Source organism: Pelobates fuscus, chromosome 1, assembly GCF_036172605.1.
Source record: "Pelobates fuscus isolate aPelFus1 chromosome 1, aPelFus1.pri, whole genome shotgun sequence".
Taxonomy (NCBI): Eukaryota; Metazoa; Chordata; class Amphibia; order Anura; family Pelobatidae; genus Pelobates; species Pelobates fuscus.
In genome coordinates, this window is record NC_086317.1 from 164,872,333 (window position 1) to 164,895,427 (window position 23,095).

The 23,095-nt window shown below is 45.0% G+C and overlaps 1 protein-coding gene across 1 annotated transcript in view; it reads right to left on the reverse strand.

Annotated features, from left to right (window-relative positions):
- The window catches only part of SORT1 (sortilin 1), a 530,048-nt gene that overhangs the window by 57,367 nt on the left and 449,586 nt on the right, over nt 1-23,095 (reverse strand). The gene's annotated exons all lie outside the window — the stretch shown is intronic.

Genomic DNA, 23,095 nt, shown 5'->3' on the forward strand with positions numbered 1-23,095 from the left:
TTGTGATGAACTCACTATTTCTCAACTTCTAAGAACAGTTCCCTCCTAATTTAATTTTTCAAGTTTTCCCTGAAACCAAATACTTTTTCTCAGTTTGGTATTTGCAACCTAACGAATACCGACCACCCCCCTGGCTCGCTACTAACCACAAATGTAAGTTCTCTATCTTTGTGGCCGCTGTTCATATAAGAGTGTAGAGTGGATACAGGGTGTGTGTTTGTGTATTAAAGTGGACACAATGAGTGTTAGTGCATGTGTAGTGAATGCACTGTGTGTATATTGTGTATATATAAGGGCCCTAAGTGCATGGGCCACCCAATGGGCCCCATCAGCGCGCAGAACCCGGTTCAACTGCACCGGCGGCAGTTCCCCACGCTACACATGGGGAATGTGGGTCCTAGGCGGCCCTGCCTTTGAGTGTTTCTTGTTCCCCTTACCCAGGTCCTCTGTGTGTCTATCACCCCCAAGCACATTTGTGGGCTTCTGTTCTCCCCCTCCCAGACCCTCTGTTCGTCTCTTTGTCCCCCCAGTCCCTCTGTGTGTCTATTTGTCACCCACAGCCCATTTCGATGTCACTTTGTCCACAAAGCACCTTTGTGGGTCTCTGTTTCCCCCCTCCCCCGGCCCGTTTGTGTGTCTCTTTGTCCTCCCTAGTCATTCTGTTTGTCTCTTTGTCCCCCACAGCCCATCTCTGTATCTCTTTATCCCCCACAGGCCCTCTCTGTTTTTCTTTTTCCTACCTCTTTTTACCCCATTCCCTAGCTTTTCTGTGTGTCTCTGTTCTCCTCTGTGTTTCCCCCCTCCCTCAGCCCCTTTGTTTCTCTTTCCTCCCAGCCCCCCTGTGTGTCTCTCTCTTCCCCCCAGCCCCTCTGTGTGTCTTTGTCTGCCCAGCCCTCTGTGCATCTCTTTCTTATTGTCCCCAGCCCCTCTGTGTGTATCTTTGTCCCCTCCAGCCCTTCTGTGTATCTCTTTGTCCCCCCCACCCTTCTGTCGACCTTTTTGCCCCCCTCAGCCCTTTGTATGCCTCTCCCCCAGCCCTCTGGGTGCCTCTCCTACCTCTCAGTCCTGTGTGCCTCCCCCCCTTCAGCCCTGTGTGCTTTTGCCCAGCAGCCTTCTGTGTGCATCCCCACCCCATCCCCACCCCGTCTATCTCATATATTAGTTTCCCCTTTTACGTTGCATTAATGAAATAAATAGAATTTTGCACAATATTCAAATTTTTCGAGTATCACCTGTAGGGTCCCTTTAAATAAATGGATGTTAAATAAGTATATCTCAGTAAGATTGACTCAAATATTTATATTTTTTGCCTGCTCTACTCCATACCTCACATTTTTGTTAAGTACCTTTGTCAAGGAATATACTGGCTAAGAAACACATTTTGCCATTTGTGCATTGTTATTTTCTTTGACACTGTATTTACATTTGTTGCTTACATTTTAGAAATATTATGTTTCTTAAAGCAGCACTGTCACCCAACCCCTCCAAAAAAAGAGTATTTCATGAAGATAGAATCCGTATGAAATACTCATTTTGAATGCGATGGAATTGCACTGAAATTCCATCCCAGTCAAGAGAAATACAGAGACAAAGAATAGATTTATTTTCCTCTGTATATTTGCTCCACGTGACTTTCTTAGACTCGGGGTAGAGCTACAGAGTCAATCCCAAATAAATCCTTTACTAGTGGAATTAGCTCTGTCTGTGGAGGATCCTGCGATCTCACTAGATCCTCCATGGACCTCAACACTGTAATTTTGCGCATGTGAGAGTACAGCAGTGGTGTCGGCTCCTGGTCAGGAACTGAAAAGGAGCAGACGGAGGAAGATGACAGCACCCGCGATGGACAGGTTCAGGTAAGTAAATCTCACATTTACCTGCCCCTCCACCAGCCACCTGATCTCCAGCGGCAATGTCACAGTCGTGGGACTTTGCAAATTTGGGAGGTTTATGGGTATATAAACTCCCTGAGGTTTCCCAACTTGTAAAAATTAAGGTTTTTAACTTCCCAGAAGTTCCTTGAACCTAAGGATATTCAAGTATATAGTCTTTAGTTTGAGTCTTAATAGCTTCTTGGTCCAAGGAGAGATCAGAGCGCCATTCTGGGGTCAAGAAGGAATTTCTTTTAGTTTGTTTTGAAAAGCGTATCAGTCTGGCTTTTGCACCTTCTTTTGTATCAGCAGCAAAACAGATGAGAGAAAGGCTGAATTTGATGGACATATCTCTTTTGAGCCTATGTAACTAAAAGCAGGATGGAAATAACCCTTTGATTTAGGTGATTTTACAAACCCTCATATAACCATATATTTCCTTTTTTCTGAACCCATCTGCCACTATATTCAACTACAGTGCCATTTAATACTTTGACTTAAGTTTGAGTCGTAAACACACTATGAGAATAACATGTAAATTAAGTGATATTTAACATATACCATTAACAGAAATATGTCTAAAGATACCGCACAGCAGTATGCTTATAGTGCAGTGTGATACATTTGTAGTGATCAAATTCTAAACATATAAGAGTATTAGGAGTTTATTTGGTAATCAGCATTTATGGGGTTAAACATTATATAAACTGGCAAAAACAACATGTGATATACGTCTGGATGTTTAAAAATAACTTACTAACCAATGGATTGTTAGCATTATTTTGATTCTGTGCCACTCATAAAGATCTATTAAAACTGAACTCTTTGTAATAAATTGACAAATTGTCTTGGGAGGCGGCGCCTAGCTACTGAGGAGAACGGTCGCATGCCGGCTGAGCTCCGAGCTACCAAACAGGAATAACCCACAAACAACCCCCTTTTAAGGGTCGAAATTACCCCAGGGTGACCACAACGCCAACACAAGCCCCATGGGGAGAAAACATAAAAAACTCAAGTCCGAAAAGCCCACAATGGGCATGAACATCGACGAGATGTGGCGACAGGCCCGAGGAGCCTCAAGCTCAAATATGGCGTCCTTGCACGGCGGATGCTCTGATTTCTTTGCAGAGACGTCGGATGAAGACGGAGGGGACCTCACCCCGGCAAGGCATAATTCACCGCCAGCCCGATCGCAACACCCACCTCTAGCCGCGGCCCCCACCCCAGTGAGCATGGAGGCCATCAGAGAACTTATGGCGGAACACCATAATAAAATCTCGGCGGATGTTGCCTCGATTAGGGACACACTGCGGGGCCTAACTGGATGACTAGGAGCCGTGGAAGGCACCTCAAGCACCCTCACCAGCCAAATCCAAAAGCTACAAAAAGAGGTGCAGGAGCTGAAACAGCAATCTATTCAAAACTACCTAAAATTTGCAGAGCTTGAAGACAAACGCCACCTAAACCTCCTCAAGGTTAGGGGCATTAATGAAAACATACCTGATACAGAGCTACCACATGTCATTCGGCGGCTCCTCACGGCCCTACTGACTCCTAAGATAGCCAAGGCCATAGTACTCGACGGCATATTCCGTATCCCTAAGCCCACCAAAGCCCCTACCGCAGCCACAAGAGACGTAGTCCTGCAATACCAGACCTTAAAGGACAGATCCGCAGTCCTGGCGGCCACTAGAAACCATCCAACTTACCTCTTCGAAGAGATGACTCTCTCCTTCTATGAGGATCTTTCAGGGGCAACATGGCATGGAGAAGGACCCTGCAACAGCTAACATCCCTCCTGCGAGCTCGCCATATACAATACCGCTGGGGCCCTGCCCACACCTTGCTGATTACCAGGGGCAATACCACACTCACAGCGCGACACATGCAAGAAACACCAGCGATACTGGGACAGATGGATCTCCCCACGGACTCATTATCACTACAAGGGCCAACAGAACGACCCAAGGACCCCAAGAACCCACCGAATTGGGGCACCCAGACGAATGACCGAAGCACCCAAGGATGCAGCCGACACCTGAATGAACTGCCAGGTTTTTCATCTCAACCACTGGGACGTTACCCCCCGCATACGAAGCCCACTTCAGTCCAACACACTTTAAACTGGGACTCTCACCTACCACATTTACACAGGGAGGGTTTTTCCCAAGCATAATCCGATACTCTTCGGACTTCAGCCCAAACGTGGTGACATTGTCTTTACTTTTTATACATATGTTTCGTTTTAAATTTATTTATTTTTCTTGGTTACTTTTTTTTTGTGTGTTTTCTGTTTTTTACATTGTTTTTTAAATTTTTATAGTCTAACCAACAGAAATTGCATTACCATGAACGTATACACGTGCTCACCTGGCTGCTCTCAATTAGTCAGATGACCCACTCACAGCTAGCATGTGCACAAGGCATAACTTCCAACAGCCCATACACATTTACCATTGAGCGCAAGTAATAGCCTTGTAACCCACACAATCCTCATATCCAGTTAGATAAAAAGGCAGCCCAGTCTCATCATGACATTGTTGGCATTGTTTTTACAAGTTATAGTTTGTACTCGTTACGTTTAACTACGCATATAATTTAATGCCGGGTCAACGCTCAGATAGAGCGGTAGCACCACGGCGACCCAGCCGTGACTTTAAAACCTTCACAAGCACATACCTACTAACCTGAGCAAAAACCTTTGAGTATTGTCGGAAGGCTTGTAGGCAGGGCCAGACTGGGAATTAAAAGCAGCCCTGTGGAAAAAAATATTTACCAGCCCCATAATGCATCGCGCCAGCATAGTGTGCAGATACAGAGTTAGAAAAGAGAACTTAAAATGAAAAATTATTACTCCAACGTAAAAAAAAAGCACTCACAGGCTTCAAAATAAACAAAAGTGCTGATTTATTTTAAGCAGACGTGCCTTTGCATGTAATCAATGTTTCAGTCCAACTACCATGACATATTAAGAAAAGCTTGGAAATGGGACTGAAATGGTGAATGTATGTAGGGCACAACTGTAAAAAAATTACGTTATCTTGTTTATTTTGAAGTCCTGTGGGTACGCTCTTTACTTTAAATATGTTATTGTGCTGGAGTATGTACCTAGCAACAAGACTCGGACAATATCTGCTCATTACATATGGTACATATTAATGAAGTTCTCTGTGTATTATGCATATATAAATGTACATTAATATATGTGTAAATATAATAGGCATAATTATATATATATATATCTCTAATACAAACATTAATAATATACATGTCATATATCAGTGGCGGATCCAGAGCCTGATCCCGGGAGGGGCACTTGTAGATTATTTAAAGAAAAAATCCATACACAATAACCACTACTGCTCTGTGTAGTGGTTATGGTGCAAGGAGTGCCGGGACCCCCTCACAGAGTAAGTAGTCAAACCGTTTAAGAACTGTTTGACAACTTACCTGGGGTCTGCTGGGATATGGGGCTGTAGTAGGGTATAGGAGCAGTGGTGCAATGTGTGAGGGGTGCAGTGTGTGTGTGTGTGTGTGGGGGTGTAGTGTGTGAATGCGTAGGGTGTGTGGGGAAATGTGTGTATGGGGGGCTGTGAATGTGTGTGTGTGTGTGTGGGGCTGTGTATGTTTGTGGGGGGCAATGTGTGCATGGGGGCAGTGTGTGAATGTGTATGGTGTGTGTGTGGGGGCAGTGTGTCTATGGGGCTAGAGTTCACTCTCAACACTGCGACGACCAGGAATTCATGGTGGTAGCAGTGGTGAGATTGAACTCTAGCCCATAGCTCCAGGGCTAGAGTTCACTCTCGTGAGAGGAGGAGCATTGCCGTGGTAACCGCGGCAATGCTCTGTGCTCGTGCGAGAAGGACGCAGAGGAGCCGGCTGCCCGCACGGTGCCTGTGGAATGGGGAGGGAGATCGGCTGGCAGTGGAGAGCCTTGTGTGGGGGTGGGGGAGGTAGTCTCCCCTCTCCTTCCCAGTCTCTCTCTTCCCCCTCTGCCTCTTTCTCCCCCTCCCCTTGTGTGTCTCTCTCCTTTCTCCCTCTGTCTCTTTCTCCCCCCTTTCCCTGTGTTTCTCTCTCCCCCACATCTCTCTTCCCCCCTCTCTCTCTCCCCCCCACATCTCTCTTCCCCTCTGTCTCTTTCTCCACCCATTCCCTGAGTTTCTCTCTCCTCCACATCTCTCTTCCCCTCTGTCTCTCTCTCCCCCACATCTCTCTTCCCTTCTGTCTCTTTCTCCCCCTTTCCCTGTGTCTCTCTCTCCCTCACATCTCTCTTCCCCTGTGTCTCTCTCTCCCCCACATCTGTCTTCCCTTCTGTCTCTCTCTCTCCCCCTTCCTCTCTCTCCCCCTCTGTCTCTTTCTCCCCCTTTCCCTGTGTCTCTCTCGCTCTCTCCCACATCTCTTCCCCTCTGTCTCTCTCTCTCCCCCACATCTCTCTTCACCTCTGTCTCTCTCTCCCCCACATCTCTCTTCCCCTCTGTCTCTCTCTCCCCCAAATCTCTCTTCCCCTCTGTCTCTCTCTCTCCCCCTTCCTCTCTCTCTCTCTCTCTCCCCCTTCCACTCTCTCCCCCTTCCTTCCTCTCTCTCTCTCTCTCTCTCTCTCCCCTTCCTCTCTCTCTCCCCCTTCCTCTCTCTCTCCCCCTCTGTCTCTTTTTCCTCCCTCCACCATCTTTCTATTGCCCCTTTTTTCCCTCTGTCTTTCTCTCCCCCTCTGTCTCTTTTTCCTCCCTCCACCATCTTTCTATTGCCCCTTTTTTCCCTCTGTGTCTCTCTCTCTCCCCTCTGTCCCTTTCCCCCATCCTTTCCCTGTGCCCCTCTGTTTTATTTCCCCCCTCCCCTCCCATTTACCTGAGAGGAGTGAGTGGGGCCAGCCGCATTCCACGCTAGAGCCGCCGGACCGGGTGGCAGCCTCGCCGGTCCGGCAGCACTCCTGTCAGGCTGTCTGTCACTAATGCAGACTCGCTGGGGGCTGATGGAGGAGGGAGGAGCATGTCCTCTCTCCTCCATCAGCCCCCAGCGAGTCTGCATTAGTGACAGACAGCCTGACAGGAGTGCCGCCGGACCGGCGAGGCTGCCACCCGGTTCGGCGGCTCCAGCGTGGAATGCGGCCGCCGGCCGGCCCCCTTAGAGTGTGTGCCACTGGACCGGCCACCTGGTGGCACATACATGCCCAGCCCCAGGTGCCGCGGACCACCGGGAAATTTCCCGGTATCCCGGTGGGCCAGTCCGGCCCTGCTTGTAGGCCCCAACTTGCACTAGATATTTGTACCCAACTAACACTTAACCTGACATATGTAAACATTACTACACTTGTATATGCATTATAATATAAACCGTGCTTCTACTCATGCCACTGTTTGCCATGTAAATAACGTGTACGCTGTTGTGACGTTTCAACCTGCTATGTACACACCTGCACGACAAAAATAAAGGATAAAAAAAAAATACAAAAAATTGACAAATTGTCAGATTGCACCAGAAACTTTGTCTCTCTGTCTAATTCCTCCAAACCGGTTGAAACAACAAGAGTTTGTCCATAAATTGTTCAATTCTTCAAGAGAAGGTTGCCCAACCGTAGAAGATACCCCAGTCAGTTAAAGAACCTATAAAAGAGCGCATGTGCTCACTCTGAGCTAGCAAAGGGAAGATGAGAGGCAGGGAGGGAAAGAAAGTAGGAGGAGGGAGGCTAGGTGGGATAAGGCGGGAGAGCAGACAAGGAGGGAGACATGATTTCCCCTTAAAGGCTCCGCTATGATCACTTCAAAAAGCAGAAGTGATCATAGTAGTTTTACTAGTTCTTTAAATTGAATAATGAAAGGTGCACTCTAAGCACTAAAGTGCACTGCAGTGGTTATGGTATGGACATGTCTCTTGAGCTACCAGTTATTTATGTGTCAAACCATTCTGGCACACTATAACACAAATGGAAGGTCCCTCGGATACCTACAACCTGCCTCTCCCTTCCTTTAAAGTTTATTACTGGTTTACAGTTGCAAGAAAAAGTATGTGAACCCTTTGGAATGATATGGATTTCTGCACAAACTGGTCATAAAATGTGATCTGATCATCATCTAAGTCACAACAATAGACAATCACAGTCTGCTTAAACTAATAACACACAAAGAATGAAATGTTGCCATGTTTTTATTGAACACACCATGTAAACATTCACAGGTTTGAGTCAAACTGTATAAAATTGGTTTGACAAATATCTGGAGGATGGCATCAGGGACATGCTGGCATTACAGTCACTGCAGTGGCAGACGGTTTGGCTACTTAGATTTTGGGAAGGTACCAGAGCAGCCTGCACCTTAACCACTACAGCATACTGTGCGGTGACTGGAGTGTTCCTTTATCCTCAGGTGGGCAGTTCCAAAAAGTGCCACTTGGTGGCACTCCTGTATCACTGCTTTTTAAATTTGAAACACTTTTCATTCACTTTTATTGTATTAAATGACAATAACGTTTTAAATCTTGTTATTATATAATTAGTTTTATAAGTAAAGTTAGTTAAATCAAAACATTACTTTTATATACGTTATAGGACAGACAGAGTTTGCAATCTTTAAGCCATGATAGCTGATTTTGAAACTTCATGAAGCTATAGTCACACCTTGGTTCTTCGAAAGTCAATTTAGAAAATCCACAGAATTATTCACTTAAGTGAGAATTGTAATTCAAAGTGGATTTAAAATGTAAGGCCAAAATAGTCAAACTAAAAAAAAAATCTCTATGCTTTCAGTTTGGCTATTTTGACTTTACATTTGAAATACACTTTGAATTCCTGTCAGTTGTCACTTTAATGAATAACCCTATTAGTTTTCTCCGCAATTTATGTCATACAGGGTTATTTACTAAGGTGAGCATTCAAAGTGAATTTAGATATAAGGCCAGAGTAATCAAACTGAAGGCATAGCTGACAGAGATTTTTCCCATTCTGCTATTTTGACTTTAAAGGAACACTATAGTGTCAGTAATACAAACATGTATTCCTGACACTAAAGGTCTTGACATGTGCACAGTCGTCCTTGTCGGCATATGCACAAAACCCCCCACCACATACTTAATTATAATAAATGACACTGACACCTGGGTTTTGGCAAAAATATATCACAGCTTTATTTATTATTAACATAAATTATAAAGGTCATTGTCCACATCAGGCCCACGTTGGCCTGCACAGTTTACCACATTAGTTTACAATTTAACCCCTTGACAATGACCCACCCCAACGTAACATCATAACATAATACCCCAACATTGTAACATATTAGCTTAACCTGAAACATGACCATTGCCACCGAAGGGCATCAACCATTGCCACCAAGGGCACCATCCATTGCCACCAAAGGGCACCACCAGTGTAGGGGCATACCGAGACACCCCTACACACCCTGGTTCGGAGCTACCTACGAGCTCGAACCTACCAAACCAGTCCAAAGGCCTACCTATTAGCCCTGAACTCCAAACTGTCCCCCCTCTCACTCTTTTCTCCCCCCAACTTTACTCTCCATCCCCCGCCACAGCTCAGAGCTCGACTCCTCGAGCTCCTGAGCGACCCCCCCCCCCAGGGAAAAGATTGCCCGCTGGAGGCCCTCCTGGAAACCTAGCAGGAGAAAATCTAAGCCCACATCTGAGAGGTGAACCCCATCCCGCCTGAAATAGCCTGGCAGCATATCCTCCAACTCTCTGTGCCTAATTACAACCCCCCCCACTCGCTTCACGTACGCCGCCATGATTTTGTTGACCTTACCCTTAATTTTCGCCACCACGGAGGGGTTCCGCGCGTGCCGCCAATAAAACCTCGGAACCATTTCCGACCACACCACTATAACTCCTGGCACTAATTCCTGCAACTTGTCCACATCCCTTTTCATACTTTCGATCAATACCTTCTGCGGCAATGACCCCACGTCATTGCCTCCTGCATGCAGCGCCACAATGTCCGGGACCTGACCCAACAAAATTTTACGAAATACCTCCCCACAGATAGCATTCCAACCCCAACCCCGGTATTCAAACCACCGGAGCTGCACCACGGAACTTGGAAAGCCCAGCTGTAGACCCCGATGTCGAACTGCAGCTCTCCGATGTGCCCAGTATATATACGAGTGGCCAACCACCCATGCCGTCCAACCTGTAAAACATGAAAACACAATTCCAACCACGATACAATATTAACATCACAAACCCCTCTGAACCACCCATAGGCCTCACACCAACTTGTCCGGCCTAACGTAAGACCTGAACCTCAGGGATTCCCACCTGCCGATCCTTTTCACCCAATCATCACCCAACCCCAGCCGCGCCGCTTCCGTAGCCGCGCCAATCCTGAAGGAATGAGTCCCAAACTGTCTTGGGTCCACTCCCAACTTGTCCAAAACCTTCCGCAGAACCTTGAGGAACTGGAACTTCGACAGTGAAGAACCATCCTCGTGCCTAAAATATGAACCCCCGGCCGTCGCCCGGACTCCCTGGAAGGCCGTGGCGCACTTGACCGGGCACGTGCCCCCACCTGGGAGCTCCCCTAGCGTAACCAAGGTCCCCTTCCCCATCGTGTCCGTTTTGGACCGCCTCAGATTGATCACCACCTTGTCACTCCACACCTCCACATCCGCTGCCTGAAGCCCCCCCGCCCCTTGGCGGTAGAAGCGCCCGTGCCGGCCCCCGACTGAAAGGGGGACGCTTTTTGCGCCATCATCAATTTTATCCAGAGCGGTAGGTCCATCTGGTCCCACCGCATCCCCGGATTAGCGGCCAGTCGCTGACGAAATTGCTCGTCGTACCGCCACCATGCTAGGCCCCCGTACGTCCTATATGCTTCCCAAACCCCGTCCAGGTAACAGAAGAGCTGCGAACAGCGCTCCGCCGCCTTCTCGCCCATCACGCTGGCCAAGATGCAAAAAGCCCTGAGCCAGTTCCCAAACGTTTTGGGAATCTTCCTGTAACGCCGCTTCTTTTCCTCCTCCTCCTTTTTCGCATCCTTTTTATCCTCCTCCTTGAGGTCAATGTATTCCTCAAAGGGGAGAAGCGAAAAGAGCTCCACGAACTCCCCTTTCCAGATCCTCTCCTTCACCTCAGGCTTGAGGTGACAGCCCAGAGGTCCTGCAAACGAAACGTGGACGTTCTGTCTCGCCGCCTCCGGGACCCCCCCAAGCAAATTCTCCCCCTCGGACCCAACACCGGAAGTCTCCGCCGCGGGGGTCGCGCCCCCGTCACTGACTACTACGCCCCCGGCCCCAGAAGCCCCCACTGGACTAGACCCGGTGACCTTCCCTTGCAGAGCCCAGACCTGACTACAATCCCCTTCCTTTTTCCCTCACCCCAGGAATCAATCAACTGTCTAATGCCCGCTAACAGCTCCCCAGACTGCTGAAATGACAGTGCCTCACCTTCCGAACCCCCTGCCGCCGAAGGCCGTGGGGTTGTTGTCCGGCTATGTGCGTCCTGCCCCAAGCGTTCAGCTGCTCCGGGCCGTGGGCCTGTGGCGCTGGGTCTCACCCGGTCCGCGGGCGACCTTGACGACTCCTGTCCCGCTGCCCGGTCCGCCTCGCCCGCCGGCGACCGTCTGGAAGCCCTCGCTGCGTAGGGTCGCACCCCCTTGGCGGGTGACCGTCTGCGATACCTGCAAGGAGAAGAAGACATCTTGGGTAGGCTGGCCGTGGAAACCCTGCCCTGCCCTTCTTCCTCCTGGGACCAGTCACCCAACTCCCCTCTAATCGTCCGCCCTCGAGGGGTAGGAGCCTGCACCGCAGTCCGCAATCCCTCCGAGGAACTCCCACTCATGGAACTATCGTCCCGCTGCATCCGTCCCTTATTCCCGACAGGGGGCAGCCTACGCCGCCCCCGGGTGTGGACCTCCCCGCGGGGGGCCCTGCCGTCTGCCTCCTTTCCCCTCCGGTGGCCGCTCCGAGACCTGTGTCTCCTATCCGCTTGCGCTCCAGCCTTGCGCGCTAGCCCCTTGACGGGCGCCGACCTCCAGCGCTGTCCCTCGCTGGCGCTACCGTCGGACATGTCTCCGACTTCCCGACCAATCTGTCTACGCCCCCTGCCTAGTCGCACGGGAGACCCTGGCGAAGCGCTGCGCTCCCGCCCGCTGCCTGGGGACCCTCTATGGCGTCTCGCAGTGCTGAATCCGTCCAGTCCCTTCCAAGCCCTAGCAGTCCCCTGTCTACCACCTGCCACCCTGCCGTCACCAACCATGCCAGTACCGGGACCCACCCCTGGGGTAACCCGTGGGCTAGCAACTGAGGGGGCCGTAGCGTCGGAGGGCGACTCACCCGGGCGATGCGTAGCCGCAGTTCCTGCTCCACCAACAGCACTTTCAGCGCTCCCAGAACCTGCTGCCAAGCCTGCCGTACCGCTCCTCTTCCGTCCGCTGTCCCGTGCCTGCAATGGCCGCTTCCTCGAACTCCTGGCACCATCAGAAACTTCTCCTTCCATTCCTGCAAAAGAGGACACAAGAACCGAACGTTCGGCAGTTTTGCTGCTTCCACGTTCGGCAGCCGAACGGCCGGCAGTAGAGCTACCTCCACGCTCAACTCCCGAACGTTCGGCAGTAGTCTTACCTCCCCGTCCGGGAAACGAATGTTCGGCAGTATTAGCACCTCCACCTTCCTCTCCCGAACGTTCGGCAGTTTCCGCCCAATAGCCAGATCTCCTACCTCCACGTTCATCTCCCGAACGTTCGGCAGTTTTCGCCCGAACATTAATACTCCTACCTCCACGTTTGCTCCCTGAACGTTCGGCAGTCTCCGATTCGGTTCCCGAACCCGTGGCCTGCGACTCCAGCCTCGCCTGACGGCCGGTTCGTGCGGCCACACCGCGACGACGCCCGCGGCCAATTCCACTTGCGGCCTTCCCGCCAACAGCCTCACTGCCGCCCCGACGACCTCTGGAGGGGCTCCTCGGACGCCGGGAAGCTGGAACCATGCTGGGGCTCAGTCTCTGCGGGGGCCTCGTCCTCCTCACCGGCCTCTGACCCTGGGAGCTTCCAGATCCGGACGGCAGAGCATCTCCAAGACGGTCCCTCAGCCACTCGAGACCCCTCTCCTGCACAGCAGCCCTGACTCCTTCCAGCCAATCTTCCATCTTCCTGACAACCTGTAGAGGAGACAAAGAAAACAAAGCCACACAAATCCTGCTACAACGAACAGGTAAGTGTAACTTTGGATTAAAAGTGCTGTTAGACCTAAAATGGCCGCTACTTATACTCCCCTAGTAACTCCTCCCTACTCCAACCTTAAACCAACCCCCAACTACTGACAACTAGCTGCCTGTCTCCTGGCAATGTCAAGGCCCACTCCCCTTAGCTGCGCTGCTCCATGGGCTACAAACTGCATCGTTTAGGTCCCCGTCTTCCCTTACCTACATTAAATGGGTGGTTTTACTCACTTTTTACCAGTGCCTTGTGGGTCACCTCACGGCTGGTCCCGCCCCTGTTGAGATCATCAAAGGAGGCTTTTGCGCATGTGTGGCAAAACGTTGCGTTGACAGGCAGTAGACAATAGAACCACTACATTAAGCTATAGTTGTTCTGGAAACTATAGTGTCCTTTGTAAACGAGAAGATTCTCCTGCAATAGATCTTAAAAACATCTCAGTCATTGCTGGAACAGTAATTATTTAAACAATGAAACAATTCACTAAGCAATCTGACATGTTTCATCAGTGTAAACAAACAAACCTGTATTCCTAACGCTAAAGTGTTCTCCACTGTATTTAATTTCAGGGCCCCTGCAATTCTAAATAAAAAATGTATAAAAAAGGATTTACTCACTTTTGCCAGTCCCTGTAGCCTTTCGATTTGTCTCCCGCGATGAAGCTAAAGTGTAAAGGGAGACAGTATTCTACAAGGATCATCACGTTTTTCAATGCGTCATACAGATAAAAACACCCAGACCACTTCATCTCAATGACGTGGATTTGGGGTCAGTGTCCATGTCCCTTTAACTCTGCAATTATTATTATTTTATTATTTAAATATCACCATCAGATTCCGTAGCGCTGTACAATGGCAATGTAAAACATTGCAGGTTTTGAGAAACTACAATGTTAATATTCGGTGGTTAACTCCTCCTCAAGTGACTGTCATAATGACAGCCATTAGAAGCGCTTCCGTGGCAGCTCTATAGGAAAGCATTGACTCAATACTTTCCTATCGGGCATTTTGAATGTGCACACGGTACTCGCTATATATATGTCACGGTGCCGCGGGATTCTGTCGGAGTGTGTTGGGGATTAAATCAGCCCGGACCCTTTGTGGATGATGAATATTTGCCAACTCATTCAGAGCTCTGGAAATTGGAAATGAATAGCAGAGGCTTGTTCAATAACCAATTCAAAGTTTGTTTAAACATCAGTAGCATTTATACCCCATTTTCATGTCGGTGGGGGTCATAAGCATATGTTTTTCACAAGTTATAAACAGCTGTTTCTAGTTATAATCTTTCGTCATATAACGCATTACATATTTGATTAAAACCAGATATTTACAAATACCGATATCTTGGACAATTAACAAGTTATTTCGAAATCAGTACTTTTCCCGTAACTAGGATTTTATATGAATCCTATTTCCGAGAACAGAAGAATTTATTCTTGGTTCAAATTAACCCTTATATGAACAGCTAGGATAGATATCAAAATGGATATTTGTATCTACAGAGTGGCCGCACAAAAATACAGCGGTCATGCCGACAGATATAATAAATACTTACCTTGCTCACGGCAGACCACTACCCAACCTCCTTCCGTCCTGGTTCCCAGCGTGTGCGGTTCCCTTTTTTAATGGGGACATAGCCTTTGCCCACATTAAAGATGACGCTTACGTGCGTGCGACATCACGTCATAGACGTGCACGCACGTTTTGGGGTCATAGGCCACATACAGTCAATTACAGCTTTAGGAGGGTTATTTAAATCCAAATTGCCTTTTGATCAGTGCCCTGTCGTAGTTTACCTTTGCTGGTTATCCGATAGAGTGTTCCTGATCGTATTATTCTTGCTTTTGACTTTGGCTTCATTTTGACTTCCCTGATTTCTGGCATCCTTGACTTTTGGCTTTCCCTCATCGTTGTGTCTCATTCTGTATCCCAGACCTCGGCTAGTATTTTGACTATTCTTGGTTACGTTAAGTCCGGCCATTCTAAGGTCCGGTTAGACTTCACCCTTAGTCCTAGGTGTGATACTATTTCTGGATCAACTAGTAATCCTGACAATATGCACATTAGGTCACCAATACTCCTCTATGAGGAACGTCGAAATGTACCCTCAGCGAGGAGACAGTACCTCGTCTCTGGCATCGGCTGTGGAGCACAGAACAGCAACACAGAGGGAGCCTTGGCTCTGGAATGAAGTATGGAAAACTTAATTTTTATTGGGGGAGAACTATTTAGAACTATGGAGAGGGACACTATTACATTCTAATCCCAGGTAAGGAGACTTCTCAGGTAATCCCAGGTAAGTTCTTGTCCAGCAAGTGTTAATATAATATGTAGTTTACCACTCTCCCTAGAATGCAAAAGATGAGTGGAACTTGCATCTCCAACTACAAGGGATGGCTGGCAGGGGAGCCTAGATAAAATAATCTTCTTTCTATTCTTTTTTTCATGTGCTTATCACCTTATCTGCATTATTGGATCAGTTGTGAATGTTTGACTTCCAGTATTTCAGAAAACATTGTATTTAGTCCAGTTAATTGCTTTGAGGCTCCCTGGTTTGCCTTTTGACTGCTTGTTTCTCCATTCTAACTTTACAATGAATAAAAACATCAATAAAAACTGATTTACATAAAAACAAAAAGAATGATTTGACCTGCTAAATAATCTAATAATGGATTATTGCAATTGGCACAAGCCTACAGCTTACAACCACAGTTTAAGCTCTCACCACCAGGGCTGGTGAGAGTGGAGGAGAGATGATTAAATTCTGCACGCTCAAGTTGTGATGGTTCTTAAGAGTGCCCTTTTAAAGCATGACTGTGACTTCTTTGGAAGTCAAGCTCCAGTAATGATAGGAAAGGGTTTACAAGGGTGAGCAATACAATGGAAGTATGAAAAAAGAAAACATTTTGTGTGCCCACAATGACAATATCACCTAATGATGTTTTGCGAGCACCAGATCATGTGCATAGAAATGCCAAACAGGAACATACTCAGATATTCTTACTATATTGTCGTATGAGAGAGTTCAAAGAAGGGCTACTAAACCGGTTCATGGATTGCAGGATAAAACTTACCAGGAAAGGTTAAAGGATCTGAACATGTATAGCTTAGAGGAAAGACGAGCCAGGGGGGATATGATAGAAACATTTAAATACACAACACAGTAAAGGAGGAGACTATATTTAAAAGAAGAAAAACTACCACAACAAGAGGACATAGTCTTAAATTAGAGGGACAAAGGTTTAAAAATAATATCAGGAAGTATTACTTTACTGAGAGGGTAGTGGATGCATGGAATAGCCTTCCAGCTGAAGTGGTAGAGGTTAACACAGTAAAGGAGTTTAAGCATGCGTGGGATAGGCATATGGCTATCCTAACTATAAGATAGGGCCAGGGACTAATGAAAGTATTTAGAAAACTGGGCAGACTAGATGGGCCGAATGGTTCTTATCTGCCGTCACATTCTATGTTTCTATCCCATTCTCTTTAATATTTTTATTAGTGATATTGCAGAAGGTCTTGATGGATGGTGATGATGGTGATGGTATGTGAGTATGGGTTCACACAAATGGCACGGCCTTTTGGCTCACCTTCCAAAGTGGCTTCAATTTTTGTGAATAGCATAATGTTTCAAACCACAGATATAAAGATTTACTTTTTTCTCAAAGCACATTCCTAGCTGGGATGAAGAAAACAGACCTTACCCTTATTACCTGATCTTACCCACCACTTTTGATAGTTTAGGGGCACACTGATCGCCTATGCATACCTCCCATTCAGGAGGGGCACTCACTATTTTAGGTCTAAATTCTCCTGTCCATCTTTTTAATCATAATGTTCTTTTTTTTCTAGGAGCTTCGTATTGCTGGTATGTCGGAGTGTATAACAGAGATCCGTAACAATAATACTCAAAGTAACGTGTCTTTAAATTACAATTAACAGGTTTAAATCCAGTCTTAGTAAATACGATACATTGCTCTTGTTTTAAATTACATCTTAGTTGCATAAATTGTTATTAGCATGTCACCTAAAGTTATTAGTAACTCAAAACAGCGTAATCTCCAGCCACTCTCCCTATTCACACCCCTTAAATGAAAATGTCCCTCTTTGTCCATTTGAAATGTTGAAAGGTGTGGTTTATGTTTTGACTTCAACAGTACTGAAAACACACTGAAATGATAATGCAATTACAGGCTAATGTCAAATATGTGCATATTCATTTGTACAGGGTATTGAAGAAAATTTGTATGAAAGAAGTACAGGTAATTGCCATCATTCCCATTTGGCCAAGGAGACCGTGGTATCCTCCCCTACTTAAGATGTCTCGGGCTCCTCCATGGAAACTTCCTGCATTGATGGATCTCTTGATTCCAGATTCAGTGATCCATTCTGATCCCACACATCTGATATTGGGGTTCTATGCAATGTCTCATGAGCTTTGGAACACCTCATATCCATGTTCTCCAAAATATCTATGCGTATCCAACCTCCAACTAGAAACTCAGCTCCTCCTTGGGACTTGCCTTTGGTTTTAAGTACCCTAACCGAACCTCCTTATACCCCTCTACAAGAATTTACTGTTCGAAGGCTTACCTACAGCGCCCTATTGCTGATAGTCATCTCTACTGCAAAACAAATATCGGAATTTCAGGCTTTTTCAAGTAATGAATCACACACTCTGATTTACCATGATAGAGTGGTCTTAAAACACATGGAAGACCTTTTACCCAAAGTGGTATCAAACTTTCATCTCTTACAGAAAGTTGTCTTACGGTCATTTTTTCCCTTCTCCTTCTCCTCATGAAGAAAAACTCCACAAATTATAGGTCAGGGATTGTAATATTTGTTACCTCTCTGTCACCAAGGACTTCCAGAAGTCTGAGAAATTGTTTATTCTTCCACCATCTGGTAGTCACAAAGGGGAAACTGTTTTATCTTCAACTCTAAGAAGCTGGATTTCTGCAGTTATCACAGATGCCTATATGCAGAACAATATGACATCTCCAGCTACAGTCAAAGTTCATTTTTTACAAGATCACTATCCACATTCTGGTCTAGCTGGGCAGTGGTTCCTCCTGATGATATATGTAAGGCAGCAATCTATTCCTCTCCAGTGAACGTCATTAACCACTACAAACTCTATCTGGCTTCTTCCACTACTTCCTTTTGCAAAGGAGTTCTCTTCTCAGTGTTCCATAACAATAGACATTGAATTCTTGAGCATCTTATTCTGGTGTCTGGACTTGTTTTCCCCACCCTATTTTTATCGCCTTAGCTTGGGTATTACACATAAGTGATGCTGCCATGATTAGCCAGGAATAAGGAAATTGTATAGTGTATATTTTTTGTATATATTATACATTTTTTCTTTGTTCATGGTGCTTTATCCCTGACTGATTTATGGAAGGTGGGACCATTTATACATGCAGTCTTCATTCTTGACTTCATTGTTTCCTGTCCTGTTCTTGCTGGGGGTGAAGCTACCCATAATTTATGCTGCCATGAATAGTAGCCAGGAAAAGAAAATTATTCACTGGCAGCATCACTTACAAGACACACTTAATATACAGCCCAGTGTGGTTACATGGAAATTCACCAGAGCTGTTGGTGGATATAAAATAATCAAATAATGATATATATAGCTCCATATTTCCATTGCTGCGTGTATTTAAAAGCCTTCAATTGTGAAAGAAATGGGATTGATCGTAGAGGGGAAAAAAAGTATCTGCAAATAAAGGCCACCTTTCAAACATGTTAAAGTCATATTCAGTTTAAAAGGATGTGTGTCAATTCAAATGCTTGACAGTTGCTCACTCTGCAAGCTGAAAAAAAGGTGAATTATTTTTTCATATTTACCTGCATCTTCTTTCTTATGTTTTCCACACCCACTCCAAGGGTGTGGAGGGAGGGGTACTGATCTAACCAATCAGGCTCCTATCCCTAGGAATGCTGGATAAGAACATTGGGCATGTCTGACAGATTTAGTTGTAGGATTTCTTCACCTTACAAAATCCTGACAGGGTGAGAAGAGACGTGGTCTGATCAGTGTCATGCAGAGCAGACTCCGACGTCCAGTTTCTTTCACCTGCTGCTGCACAGTAATGCCTTGTTTTTGTCATTTGTGTACTGGTCTGAAACTGAAATGGGTTCGTAAGAGGGAGGGGTAGGGACTGACAAAACTCCCCTGAGAGGTTTGGCCAATAATTCTGACTAAATTTGACTAAGTTTATAAACATTTATTACATACTTTTTAAAGTTTTCTTGTTTTATTTTGGTTTATACATTTGTTTGCTTGCAGGTTTAAAAAAATAATTGTAAAGTGATGCATTTCCCTTTAAGAAATACATAGTCTGAGCAGCTGTGTGCAAGTACGTCACATACAGTTGAGTATTGTGCTAAGTCGTCAGTGTACCCTTAATCATGGATTTATTTTATCAGAGCTGTAATCTAAGCAGGATGAATATCCAATTGTGTAGATTTCTATTTGTAACTTAGTTATTTGCAGAGAACATGTTCTACTGTCACAAACAACAGAATTATATTTGTGTTTCCTTGTCCTTCAACAATTGGTATCTAATGGTGGTAATACATTTTTGAAGGATGCTTAAGTGTTCACCTACAGTAGAGAATAACAGTAGTCTACATAATTACATATCTAAATAGAGACATGCGTCCATCAAGTGCAACCTTTCTCAATAGTTTTGCCATTGATCCAAAAGAAGGCAAACAAAAACCAACCAAACAAAACAAAACACAGTTTGCAGCGCTTTCCAATTTTGCAACAAACTAGGAAGAAGTTCCTTCTTGACCTCAGAACGGCAGCCATGTCTCCTTGGATCAAGAAGCTATTGCCCCACTAATAAAAAAAATATCCCTGAAAATATTTTTGCAACTATTCATCCAGTTGCTGTTTATAGATCTGTATAGACTCTGATAAAACCACCCCTTCAGATGGTTCTCTGCAGAGAACTTCACATCCTTATTGCGTTTACTGAAAAAAAAAAAACACTTTCCTTTGCCTTAGACTCAATCTCCTTTTTTTCAGTCTAAATGCATGAGCTTGTTTCCCATGTATAGTCTTGTTTATGAATAGATTTCCAGACAATGGTTTGAATTAGACCCGAATATATTTGTATAATGCGATCATATCCCCTCTGAGGGGCTGCTTTTCTCAACTTTTCTAAACCTTTCTTCAGAACTAAAATGCTCCATTCCTTTTATTAAATTTGTAGCCCACCTCTTTTTCTAGTGCAATAATATCCTTCTTTAGAACAGATGCCCCAAATTTCACATCATATTTAAGGTGTGGTCTTACCAGCGATTTATAAATAGGCAAAATTATAATTTCATGCAGAGGATGAATGCAGCTTTTTATGAATGACAATACCTTACTGGCCTTAGCAGGTGCTGATTGACATTGCACATTGTTGCATAGTTTGATGTCTAAAACAATTCCTAAATCCTAATAATTGTAGCCAGTCTCTGCACTTTTTCTAGCGCCATAATATCCTTCTGTAAAACAGGTATCCAAAACTGCACAGTACGTACAAGGGTGTCTTACCATTGCTTTATAGAGAGGTAAAGTTATATATTTATCATGAGAATGAATGCCCCGATGTATACATTACAATACCTTACTGGCCTTGGCAACTGCTCATTGACATTGCACATGGTTTCCTTGTCTGTTTTCTATAACAATTTCCAAATCCTTCTCACGTGTGGTTATCCCTAATTCACTACCATTTAGGGTATAAGTTGCTTGTGCATTATTTACCCCAAAGAGCATAACTTTGCATATATCTACATTAAATTTCATTTGAGTGCCCAGCCCCCCCAATCAATCTGAAAGGAACACTATATAGAAACAAAAACATGTATTATTGACCCTAAAGTGTTAAAAACACTATTAAGCCCCCCTAAACACACAAAAATCTTACCTCATTTCCAGCTCCGCGTGGGTCCACTGGCACTAGCTTCCCCCCAATCTGCCTCTTTGGCTGACATCAGAAGTGATGATCTCACCTAATTCCAAATCTTTCCCATAGAAAAGCACTGTACTGGTTGAGATTGTCAAGGGCGTAGTCAAACGCTTCCTTGGCCAATCAGCATCTCCACATAGAGATGCATTGAATACTATAGTATTCCTTTAAACCCTGTGCAGCCAAGTAATATCCTGCTCACATTGTATTACTTCACAGAGTTTAGTGTCATCTGCAAACAGTGAAACATGACTTCCATCAATTATAAGATTATTTATAAATATGTTAAATAGAAGCTGTCCTAGAACAGAACCCTAAGGGACACCACTTACAGGTTGAAAATGCACCCTTAATGACAACTCTCCATGCTCGGTTCTAAATACCCAAATAAACAGGAGATCAAGGACCTGATAGGTGTAGGAGAAACTGCTACAAATGTGCAGCTTCTCGACGGTCCTGTGTGGTCTGGGAAATATCGGAAGGGGAGAGCCCTCAGCTGTAGGTTTTGTTCGAGTTGCACTCTGAAATACAGTGCAGCCATTTGTGTTGTTACATCGGCAGGGCGCTCTAGGCTCCTACGCGTTTCGTATGTACTCACCTCCTGAGGGAGTACGAAAACACTAAAAGGTCCAATAGTAAAAGGTATGGAGGCAATTAAACCAACTTTGAGAGTTGGGGATCGATTAAAAACCCTCAGACGGAGGGAATCATATTGGATTTTTAAGTTAGGTACCCTCTATAATGGTGGTCTTAATAAAGATCTTGACCTAGCAGCTTTTTAACTATATATTTTTTAAGAAGGAAAGGGAACTGAGAGGGAAAAAAGAGTGACTTTTTAGATTTTATTGATATATCTTCCTTTTTTATTCTCACTCTCCACATTTCCTTGATTCTATTTTCCTCCTACTTCCCTAAATCTCCTTGGGCAGCTCATTTTAGGAATTTATTCCTTAGCCTAATTATATGTACGGATGGTTTTGCACTTTATGTTGCTTCAGCTAAGAAATAAGAGTTTTGATACAATGTTGCATTTTTAATTTCCGTAACAGTATACAATGTATCACAATGTTCCTAGCATGGATAGGCTATTTTGTATTATGGTTTTGTTTCACTATATAGGAATCACTACTTCTATTAATATTTATTATTTGGAATCTTTATATTTTCTAAAACACTTTCCTTATGGAGTGTAAGAGGGTTATAGCCTTATCTCAAAATCTGAAAAGATTTTATACATTTATATATCTATGTTGTCTAAATTTTAAAAAGAAAAAATATTTAAGACAATCACTTTTACCCTTAGGGTATATAATAGAACACTGCTAGTATCGGTAATTTTTCATGCTCCATGAGGAAGTGAGTACATTCACACGAAACGCGTAGGAGAAAAAGACTACCGATCTGCTGACAGCCTGTCCCCTCCAGTACTCCGTACAGCTGGTTCCTGCCGACGTAACAACACAAACGGCTGCACAATATTTCAGAGTGGAACTCGAACGGCACCTACAGCCAAAAACTCTCCCATACCGATATTTCCCAGACCACACAGGACCGTCAAGAAGCTGCACATTTGTAGCAGTTTATCCTACAGTCACCAATCAGGTCCTTGATCTCCTGTTTATTTGGGTATTTAAAATCGAGCAGGCTCTTCCCAGAGGGGCTAGTTTCAGAAGATCAAATAGAGTTTTTATGCACTTTAGTATTTTTACGGTTTAATTTGGTTATTTTCTTACAATGTTTTATTGCGGATGATATCTACATTATAGCCATTTGTTTTTTGCACACAGAATAAAACGTATTTTATCATAGAAACCCCTCACAGTGTTTGTCTATTTTGCGCTTTTTTAGGTATATTTACTTTCCAGTGACAAGGATTTTCCTAGGACTTTTCTCTCCAAAGGCAGCAACAGACTATTTGGGGTCACATTAATAATTGAAAGGATTAATTTTTTATTATTTTTATGTTTTATGCGCTTTTTTGCTCAGCATGTATAGAAATATTTTGCTAGTAATGTTTTTTCACTATTAGGAGTACTTATCTAGATATTGTGAGCGCGGTCTTAATAAGCATTATAGTGGTATTTA